The sequence below is a fragment of the Macadamia integrifolia genome, chromosome 1 (assembly GCF_013358625.1).
Source record: "Macadamia integrifolia cultivar HAES 741 chromosome 1, SCU_Mint_v3, whole genome shotgun sequence".
In the NCBI taxonomy this organism is placed as follows: Eukaryota; Viridiplantae; Streptophyta; class Magnoliopsida; order Proteales; family Proteaceae; genus Macadamia; species Macadamia integrifolia.
The window spans coordinates 24,483,592-24,493,678 of record NC_056557.1 but is presented as its reverse complement, the minus strand read 5'-3'; the positions used below and the strand labels follow the sequence as shown (position 1 = coordinate 24,493,678).

Sequence of the window (10,087 nt, the reverse complement as noted above, 5' to 3'; positions counted from 1 at the left end):
GGTCGCCACATTTATTAATCGGGTCAGTCTAGGTCGGGCCGTAAACGTGTTGGGCTCGATCGGGCCTACCGGTGGGAATTAAGAATTGACACCCCTAAGTTAGGGTTTATTTTGATTCGGTATCATAATTTGATCGTTGTCGTGAAACGGGACGGACCCGGATCCCCATTCTGGGTTTTTAAGCGTTGAGTTAACAGCTGTCACAATATAATGTTTTGTATTGTGTATTGATTCTTCTACAACTGCAGAATACATACATACATATATATATATATATATATATTTTGAGAGAGTCGGCTTTACAAGAATATAAGATAAACATTACAAAGAAAGATTGGAAAGATACAAAAAAAGCAGCTCCTTGAGCTGCATTTGCATGCTTTAATGCAAAGTTCCAAGGGAAAAAAATGCTAGGTAGGCAGGTGAGTGCTAACCATGGAGTCTCAAAGCAGTGCTCCGAATTTTATTCTGCTTTATATGTACCGCCTCTTGTGCACCGGATAACAGACCAAAACTGAAGTTCTATCCAGGCTTGACAATTACTTCAATGAGGGTAAAGACCAAAGAATAATATACCATCCACAAGGGAGAGTGAAGCAATAACAAGCTTGGCATCTTACGAAAGAAAGGACTGATTAACCATGTTTGCACAGGGACTGTAGTTTTAAATAGCTGTTAAGTGGGAACCAAAGGGCAAAGCCTAACATGAATCCAGATGGATACATTACAGAAATGGAAGTCATGGTGACAAGGGGCTCAGGCAGCAAGATACCATGACAAGAAGCTGAAGCAGTAGTGTTGCAACAAATTACAGACAAGCAGAGTCGAGATATGAATGAAGATTCAGCATCTTGCTCTGCCTAAAAAACAATTTGGTATTATAATCTGGCTGCTCCTATCTATTGGGCATCTGTTGGCTGTGGTAGGCAAGGAGGCAGTGGGGATTGCATGAGATATGAATGAAGATTCAACTAAGGATCGCTGTCAACTATATACAGAAGCAGAGAAGTTCACACGAAACTTCGATAGTTGTATAACCAACATCATAGAAGCAAGAAAATCAAACAGGGATGAGACTCTCCTAAGACAATATCTTTTTTAGCCATTTCCAAAGATAATGAAAATTAAAAATGGAAATCTCTACTCCCGCATTTAATGTAATCAGATGCTTTCAATACCTGAAGAGGAAATGTATATCTCTACCCCAACCCCCACCAAAAGTAGGACCAGCAAACACTACACAAGTATTTAAACTTAGAAGTACGTAGCCTCAACAATGCATTCTTACATTGATGAAGTTGCTTGACCCAACCTCAATCCAATTGCTCCATCTGCAACATCAGACAGTTGTAAGACTAGCAATGATGTATGGAGATGAAAGTTGGGTGGGAAAGAAATAATGTATAAATAAACTCGGTGTATCCGAAATGAGGATGTTGATATGGATGCTTGTAGAACTAGAAAAGTTTAAATAACAAGTGAACAAACTGGAGCTAATTTAGTAGTAGCTCCATTACATGATAAGTCAAGAGAGAGTTGTTTATAGTGGCATGGACATGACCTACAGAGAGATCATTCAATACACAGGTTAGGAGTCATATATTCAAATTGGAGGAGCTAAAAAGGCTAAGGGCAGGCCTAAAATGACAATAGGAAATGTGATGAACAAAGGTAGGCATAGCTAACACTGTAACAAGTATGATTTGAATAGAGTCGATTCGCGATGTACACATTGATGCTGCCTCCCCTAACAATTCGAGCTTTTAGGTGAATCGGTAGAAAAGAAAGTATCATAGCAGGGAGGTCAAGTGTTCAACTCTTGAGAAGTGTATCGAAAGAGTGTTTCCAACTGACATTTCTTCTCCCTTGTTGCCGTGTGGAGGAAATGTCGTGTGAGCTCCACGTGCAAGGAACATGTGATCTTAGCCTGCACATGTAAGGGAGTGTTGATGTAAATATTGACGCTGCCCTTCCCTAACAGTTCGAGCTTTTAGGTGAATAGGTAGGGAAGAGGTCCATGCAGCCATCCACATTTAATCACGATAAGGATGAGTTGAGTTGTCTTGTGTTATATACAGTACCATCTAAAAAGACTAATTTGACTCCATTTAGGGTTCCAAACCAACTAAACGAGTACCCATTCAAGTTACCTAAACTAACACTCATAAGAAAACCCGACAAGTATATTTAACTAAATAAACAACAGGGCCTCACCAATTAAGGGTCTTAATTAAACATAAAATTTATAAACACCCCTTGGGTTAAATAATTGGGCTTCAAAACTGAACCCATTACAACTAGAAACCTGTAAATGAAGACCCCAACACTCATGATTCCAACTAAGGCACCAATAAGCTTGAAACACCTTTATGCATCTAACCTGCATCATATCTCCTAATGAAATTTGGAAACATATATAAATCAACCAAGACTGACTTCAGGCACCCAAAGTTGTCTGATCCTCCAGAAGCATTTCAAATGAGAAACCCCAATAAATGTCATGCACCCTTAAAATATCGATGAATAGACAGAATTGATTTATGGCACCACCTTAAATATAGGCATCCAAAAGAAGCAAGAAAGTTCTAAATCAGTGAAGATATTATAGATAGATCATAGCATAGGCAAAATTGAAGATGCAATTATAAGCTTTGTCCCCTCTTTTTGGAAGGGGTCGGGAAGCAATGTGTTATGAAATAATTTCTCATTGCCATAGTAAGAGTAAGATTTTGTACTCCATAACAAAGACAATCTTGTCTTCTACTCAACATCACAGTAAGAGCACGATCAATACTCAAACTTAATGAGAAAAAAGCTCTACAGTACTTTGAGGGGGGGTGTGTGGAATGGAACAAAGTGAGGAAAGGACTGTGTGACTCAGAAGGGAGGAAAATTGGAATATTAAGCAACCATAAATTACAAGGATAAGCTAGTTTTTCAAATAGAGAGTACTACAACCAATCTGTCTACTCACATTACTAAGGTCTCATGTCTCGACTTCACTCTAGATAAGCGAATTGTTTTGGCAAAGCGATTCCAGTGAGTGTACTATTCTTACTCAGATATTAAAGCTTATGCCAATATTTCACTTTAGCACCAAAATACCAAATTCCCGCTGTTTCCTTGCAACTAAACTTTAAGAGGCAAGGGGCTATGTGGTGCACACTCTTCACTGAATAAAGAGGAAACCGAAACTGAATCCCCAATTCAATATTAGAATACATCCTGAAAGAACAAGAAGAAAATAAATATATCAATGACATGGTCTTAATACCAGTCTTGATATTTATTTGCAATAAAATAGGAGGTGTATTGATATCTGACTGCAACAAAATAAGGGTTCAGGAGCTGTCGGTTGTCTGATCCCTTTTGTTTTAAAATGAAGTAATAAACCTTAACTAGGCCATTAGCCAAAACAGGGGAACACAATAAGGATTTACAAAGCTGTTCGTATAATAATAATAACAGACGTTAAAGAGCTACACCAAGAACTAAAAAGACACAAGAGAAGAAACGGGCCCAACAAGACGATACGTTTTGCAAAGTTAAGAAATGCAACTGTATCAAATGACTCATGGTGCTAGCCCAATGGTTTGATAACAATAAAGAATTTTTAGGTCAAATTGTAAAGATGACATACGAACAGCAGAATCAAAGAACCAGGAATAATTTTCCAGAGGCAAACTAAATCAGATAGGCTTCAGCTACAAGTATGGAAGTCAATGAAATGATTACTAAACATCTTAGAGCTGCCATTTCTTGACACTGACTCACACATCATCATACACATGGATACTCCTCTCCAAGTTTAGCACACACAAGGATAATCCTCTGTAGATCTTCTTCAGCCTTCAAAGTCAATGACCTATCAGAATCGAGTATAAGAATAGTGACTGACAGCCAAATGAACTCAACTAAGATGGCCGGCTTCCAGAAAGTTCCCCTTGAGTAGTTGAGTGTGAAATACAAAAGAGTGAATGAAAACCGTACAACAAGAACACAGTTTTATTAACATGACAGGGACAAGAAGAAACAAGACACAGCCCTACAACGATGACAATCCAGGCCAAAACAAACAACAAAACAGCAACAACAAGGCAAGCCTTATGCAAATAACCAACAGAGACAACTAACAGTGAATACAACGACCCCCCAACAACAGAACCAATAGAAGCCCGCCAAAGAGAACCTTTCACAGACTAACGGTCAATCAACATCAGAGACCATTTACTCAAGATCAAACTTTTCTTTCAAATCAGAAAAAAAATAAAATAAGAATTTCTATTTGAAATGGGATGAAAGATACCCATGAAGGTACAGTTCTTAATTTCGAACACAAAGATGGATAGCATCAGCACTATAAAATATCTCAATTTGCAAGATCTCATACTGCAAAACATGTCTGCTTTGCCTAAGGGATGCTGAGAGTATTCCCTGTCTTCTCTTTAGCTGCCCTTTCACCCATCATGTATGGATAGACAATATGGCCTCCACCAATGGATAAGCGCCTCTAGATGAAAAAATTTTCATCTGTTTGAGATACTGTCTAACCAGCTTCAGCAAGAGGTAAAAGGTTGTGGCTTATAGTCCTAGGAGCTGTTATCGGAGCCTTTGGAGAGCCAGAAATGCCAGGCCTTTAGCAACCATACTGTGCTAGGCTCTCTGCTCATGCATTGGTAAATGGGTAATGCATAATCTCTTATGATGTGCTTCTAGTACTGATGAATTTAGAACCATTAATATTCAAAATCATTGGGGTACCTTTTTGTATAGGGATGGGTAAACCTTCATTCTCTCTGTCTATATGGCTGTGAGATGACAGACGAGCAACAAGAAAATCTAACACCATTTACCAAGAAATTGACCAAGCATCCAGTTCATTTGAAACACCAAGGTATAACTTATGACTTGCATAAACAGTAAAATGGTTCTGGAAGCTAAGTTAGTTCAACAACTCATGAAAGGGAAAGAAAAAAAAACCTAGAAATTTCAAGCAAGATAAGAACACATCCATAACAAATCCAGGAACAAATTAATAACATATAACCACAGATGTTACATACTTGCATTACTAACAGTTAAACAGGATCGTTTAACACTGTCCTGTAAACCGCATCGATCACTATGTTCATATAACTTGATCGAAATTCAGATAATTTCTTCCACACAACCACTTAGAAATGCATAGGTAAACACCATCTTAGTAATTCCAGAAACAAATTGAAAGAGCAAACCTCACTGTTTAACTGCAAATTTCCAAAGACACTTCCATTCTCATTCAATGAGGCAATTGTGAATTTCAATCAACCTGCTCCAGTTAAATGTGCAGGAAGTAACTCCGAAACTCCGAGACTCCGAGACTCCGAGCTAAATTAGGAAAAGCTATTATAGAGAAGACCAGAAAAATGAAAATTGCCAACCCTAGTGAAGCCGCTAGGGCTGCAACTCGGATAAGCTGGACTGGGTTAAATACTCGAGCCCAGCCTGAGGTCACTTGACATCAGTCCTAGCCCTGGCCTGGCTCGATTGGGCTGATCTAGAAAATTGCCAACCCTAGCCCAGCCCAGCCAAGCCCAAGACTACTCAGAGCCCTAAAATGAAGAACGATTTGAACCCTTACTTGAGCAATGGCAACCCTCACAATGCCTGATGATTTCATACACATTTGTAATGTTACGTAAAGCAGACACTTATACTGCATGTGAATCTAGCTCAGGTAAGCAAGGTCAAACAGAAGCCCTCAGTACCGAATTGAATCAAATAAGTGAACGGAGACAATTGCTTGCTCAATTGGTTGGTACCTCAGCAGTAGAGTTTATCAAGATTCACGGGTTCAACTCTCCTGTCTTCACTTTGTGCTATAAGGCATCCCTCCCCCCACTCCCCCTTTTGTCCAGTAATGGGCTGGCTATATGTGGGCCATTTCCAGCCCATACAGAAATAAGTCAAGAGATTTTTTTTTTTTTTTTTTTTTTCGCGAAGGTGGGGAGGGAATCAGGAAATAGACTAAATAGAGGAATAAATGAATTAGAGATTACGACGACCTTGAGCTACTAATCCACCTTCACCATAGCCACCAATATAGTAGCAACACAAACGTTGGAAGAAAAAAAAATCTCAAAAGGTGATTATGAGAATTTGTATCTGGGTTTTAGATGCTCAGCTGCTTATGAGAATCTATATCTGGGTTTTAGCTGAGCATCACAGTTAACATCCTCTATAAGAAAAGAGGTAGTAACGTCCCAATGAGTAGCAGACATTATGGCTGCTACATGTTTTCGCTAACTTGTCAATGATATTGTTAGAATCACGATAACAATGGGAAATTGTCAATGAAGAGGTATCAAGGAATGCTTTGCAAAATCACCATTGTTGTTTGAACATTCATGGAATGTTATGATTTTTAATTCACAAAATCACAGGTTGAGAGTCACATTTTATCCAAAGCTTCCTCAAATTCATTTGCATAGCCTGGAAGACACCGAAGAAGAAGGTTGCAAACTTACCACAAAGTCTATAGAGACATAATTTACAAAATATCTAATTGGCTTCCCATTACTGTTTCTAAAAAGTTCACTTACTTTTAATCAACCTAGATTTCCAACAGAACAATCATTTATGTTCAGCTTGATAAAATCCTACTTAGGAGGCTGCTAAATTACTTCCATAATTTTTGTAATCCAAACTAGACACAATTTTGACCTTCAATTAACCAGAAAGCACTAGTTCACAAACTGACTTGGGGATAAAGGATCCATTACATGCCAAGACACATAATGGGGTCACCACAATATTTTCTCTCCTCAAAGCCCCCTATTTATGATTCATAACTTAGGCCTTCCATTTGAATTTGATGGTCTGCCAGTTCTGGATAGAGTAGTCTAAATAACAGCTTGAAATTTCTAAATTTCCCTTTGTGTGTCAACACGCAATCTTTTGGTTTCCAGTCAATCCTTTCTTTATACTTTAGCTTTGCATCTTCATATCTATGTTGTACCTTCCAAAAGTTAGGCAGTTCTATTGTCGCCGATCCAATGTCCATGACTTTCAATCCAATTTTCTTTAGGCCCCGTTTGTTTAGGAGGAGTTTGTGGTGGAAATATCTAATTACTGGGTCCCACATGTTGGTGGGGTTAAAGGTAGGGAAAGTAAAGTTGTAGGAAAGTTAAGACTTCCCCACCCTGACCTTGTTTGGTTAGCACATAGATGTAGGAGAGAGAACAGAAGAATGAAGAAAGAGAGTCATTAATTGTAATGACTTCCCACCCCACAAAGTCCCACCAATTTGGTAGGACGTTGGAAGGAGATGGGGTGAAAGCCACATCAACAGAGAAGAAAGCTCATCTCCCAATGTTGTCTAGAGTATTTCCCATCACATTATATCAAACACATGACTTTACCATGCTTTTGGGAAAATAAGTACAATTCTTCTACCCCTTAAATCCCACCCCATCAAAACCCCCATAAACAAACAGACCCTTAGAGTTGATTTTTTTATTCTCCAACTAATGATTCCTTTTGATAGTCATTCAAATAGTTTTATGGATAGGTGTTACCAAGGCTCTCAATATAGGAGAACCATTGTCTAGGGCAATGGGTAGGTATGCAGTAATAAATTACCATGACTATAAAGTATAAGAGGGTCCATCGTAGTGTCATAGTTCGTAGTTTTGTGTGTGGTTTTTTTTTGTTTTTTTTTTTTGGGGGGGGGGTGGGGGGTGGGTTGGGGGTGGGATTGGGGGGTGGAAGAATAATTGACCACTTTAGAGTCGGATACATGGAATTCAAGCATCCAAGAAATAACCATTTTAATTTAAGTTGAATAAACTTTCAACTTTAAATATGATATAGGTTTTTTATGCTTTCTATATCTATGAAAGTTTCACAAGTTATGCAAACTAAAAATCCTCTCATAATTGAAGACGGTTTGAATTATAAGGACTGGAAGGAAAACCTGAAATCTATTCCATCGTTAGAGGACTCTGTACAATCAATAGACAAGCTCATACTTAATGAAATACCCATATATCTTTCTAACGGTTCTTCGGAATCAGCTCACTTATGTAAGTGACAGAATACAAGACATCGTAACTCAACAAACAACCTCATACTTAATGAATTAGGAAATGCATACAATAAGCTTGTAGTTTGTATGAGAATTCTCATTGCTGCGATGCTGACTTATGGGTCATTTATTAGCAGTCAACAAAGAAGCCAAATGAGTTCATATCACCAACACTCCAAGTGCATGGACAATGCACTACATACTGCTAGAGCCATTAAATGCCGCCAACCTTGAAACCATGAAATCAATGACGCTCTATTCTAAAACTTTAATGCCTTTCTGGATAAAACCGGATACACCAACAATCCCAACTTCAAGTTCGAGGAGTAGAAAGCTAGATGAGCCCAGGACAACACTCCTCACCCCATATTCATGTGTATATATACTTGCAAAAACACAAGTGCAAATGCACGTGTAGGGGAATATAATTTTTAGGTTTTTTTTTTTTATCAAATTAGTGTGTATTTGTGACGAAACATTTTCTTAGTGTCTTTTTGTTTGGAAACATTTAGGAATAAGCCTACTTTCATCGAGAATAATTAAATATGGGTTTCAACAAATGTTCCAGTGCAGGTTTTTTCACCAATTTCATGTAATTTCATTGAATCCCCCTGCAAAACCTAAGATTAATACTATATTTTTCACACATAAAATTTCACTTTTAAATATATCATCCAACCTTTCATGGTGTGCATTCAATTTAGCAGCATTAGGGTGGTTTACAAGGACTGTGATTCCAAGTTCAGGTAAAACGGCCATGGTTCTCTTCTGAACTGAAGTTTTTTAGTTGCTTAATTGCCACCATTGGCTTGCCCCTTATAAACACCCTTTGTAAACTGCTGAATAACCACTTTTGCCAATCACAACCAAGGTAACCTCTTTTGAAAATTGCCAGTTATGTTAAGTTTACTTGCCATTGTATTTCAGCACTGTTTGACTGAGCCATCTGTGGTTGGGATCAAGCTATATGCCCTACATCAGCAATGCATTAGTTTTGCATTATGCTTCTCTACTTATATCCCATGTTATTTGGTGATCCAACAATTGACAACTCTCTAATCAAGATCACAACTATGAAAAAGTACTGAAAAAGTCTTTGAAATTATTTTTGAAAATTGAAAATTCTTGAGATTCCGAAAGCAGTGAACCATAAGGAACTTTAACAGTAACACAAACTTTGGAATGTAATACATCAAAAAAAGAAAAGAAAAAAGGGGAATTGAACATAAAAGATGAGTGAGGAGGTAGAACCATACATGCATTATCACAGAGAAACAATGTAGGGGTGAGACAGAGGGAGAAGTCGAATAATGGGACAAACAAGTTAAGAGAGTCAAAGACAAAATATATAAGTCTACCACGGTCAGTTAGAGATTCCAAGAGAGATAGAACGCTTTCAAGCCAGTACCGTCTAACCCTACTCTGTCCTAATCTTTTTCTGATCTTAGTAGCCAGTACTATCTAACCTACCCACAGTGGAATGCTTCGAATAAGAAAGTTAGATCCGAGGCCAAGATATTGTATGTACATTATATCATTATAACTATAATATTAGAATTAAGAAGGAGCTTACCGCATTAAGCCAGGAATGAATGGTTGAGTCTGCAACGATTTTACCATGTTTGAAGAATTATTGAAAAACAATGCAAGAAAGATTAATTTACATAAAATAAAAAGCAAGAATGATTGGAATTTACGGAGCCAGAATCGTCTCTGGAAAGGTTTCGCTTTGCACTACCTTCAAGCATCAATCTAAAGAGGGACAAAATTGTGGGAAGAGATAAAACTTACATGTTCCTTATCACTGAGAGAGAGAGAGAGAGAGAGAGAGTTAAAAGAAAGGGGTAAAAAAAGAAAGAGTGGGTGGGAGGAACGTGTGAGAGTGGGAGGGAGAAAGACTTTTAGGGAAAAAAAAAAAAAAAGGAAAGAGAGAGAATTTTAGTAAGAAAATGAAAGAAAGCGTTTTAATTAAAATAGAAAAGTGTATAAAATCTTGTGAAAGTGGGGCTTCCTTTCTTGCTC

General features: G+C 37.9%; 1 long non-coding RNA gene across 1 annotated transcript; it reads right to left on the bottom strand.

Moving 5' to 3' along the window:
- Positions 1-1,381: 1,381 nt before the first annotated feature.
- On the bottom strand, positions 1,382-5,558 carry LOC122082493. The gene is made up of 2 exons (XR_006141328.1): positions 5,235-5,558; positions 1,382-1,927 (listed from the first exon to the last, which is right to left on the bottom strand). It is a non-coding gene; the product is annotated as an uncharacterized LOC122082493 (long non-coding RNA).
- Between the last annotated feature and the right edge of the window lie 4,529 nt (positions 5,559-10,087).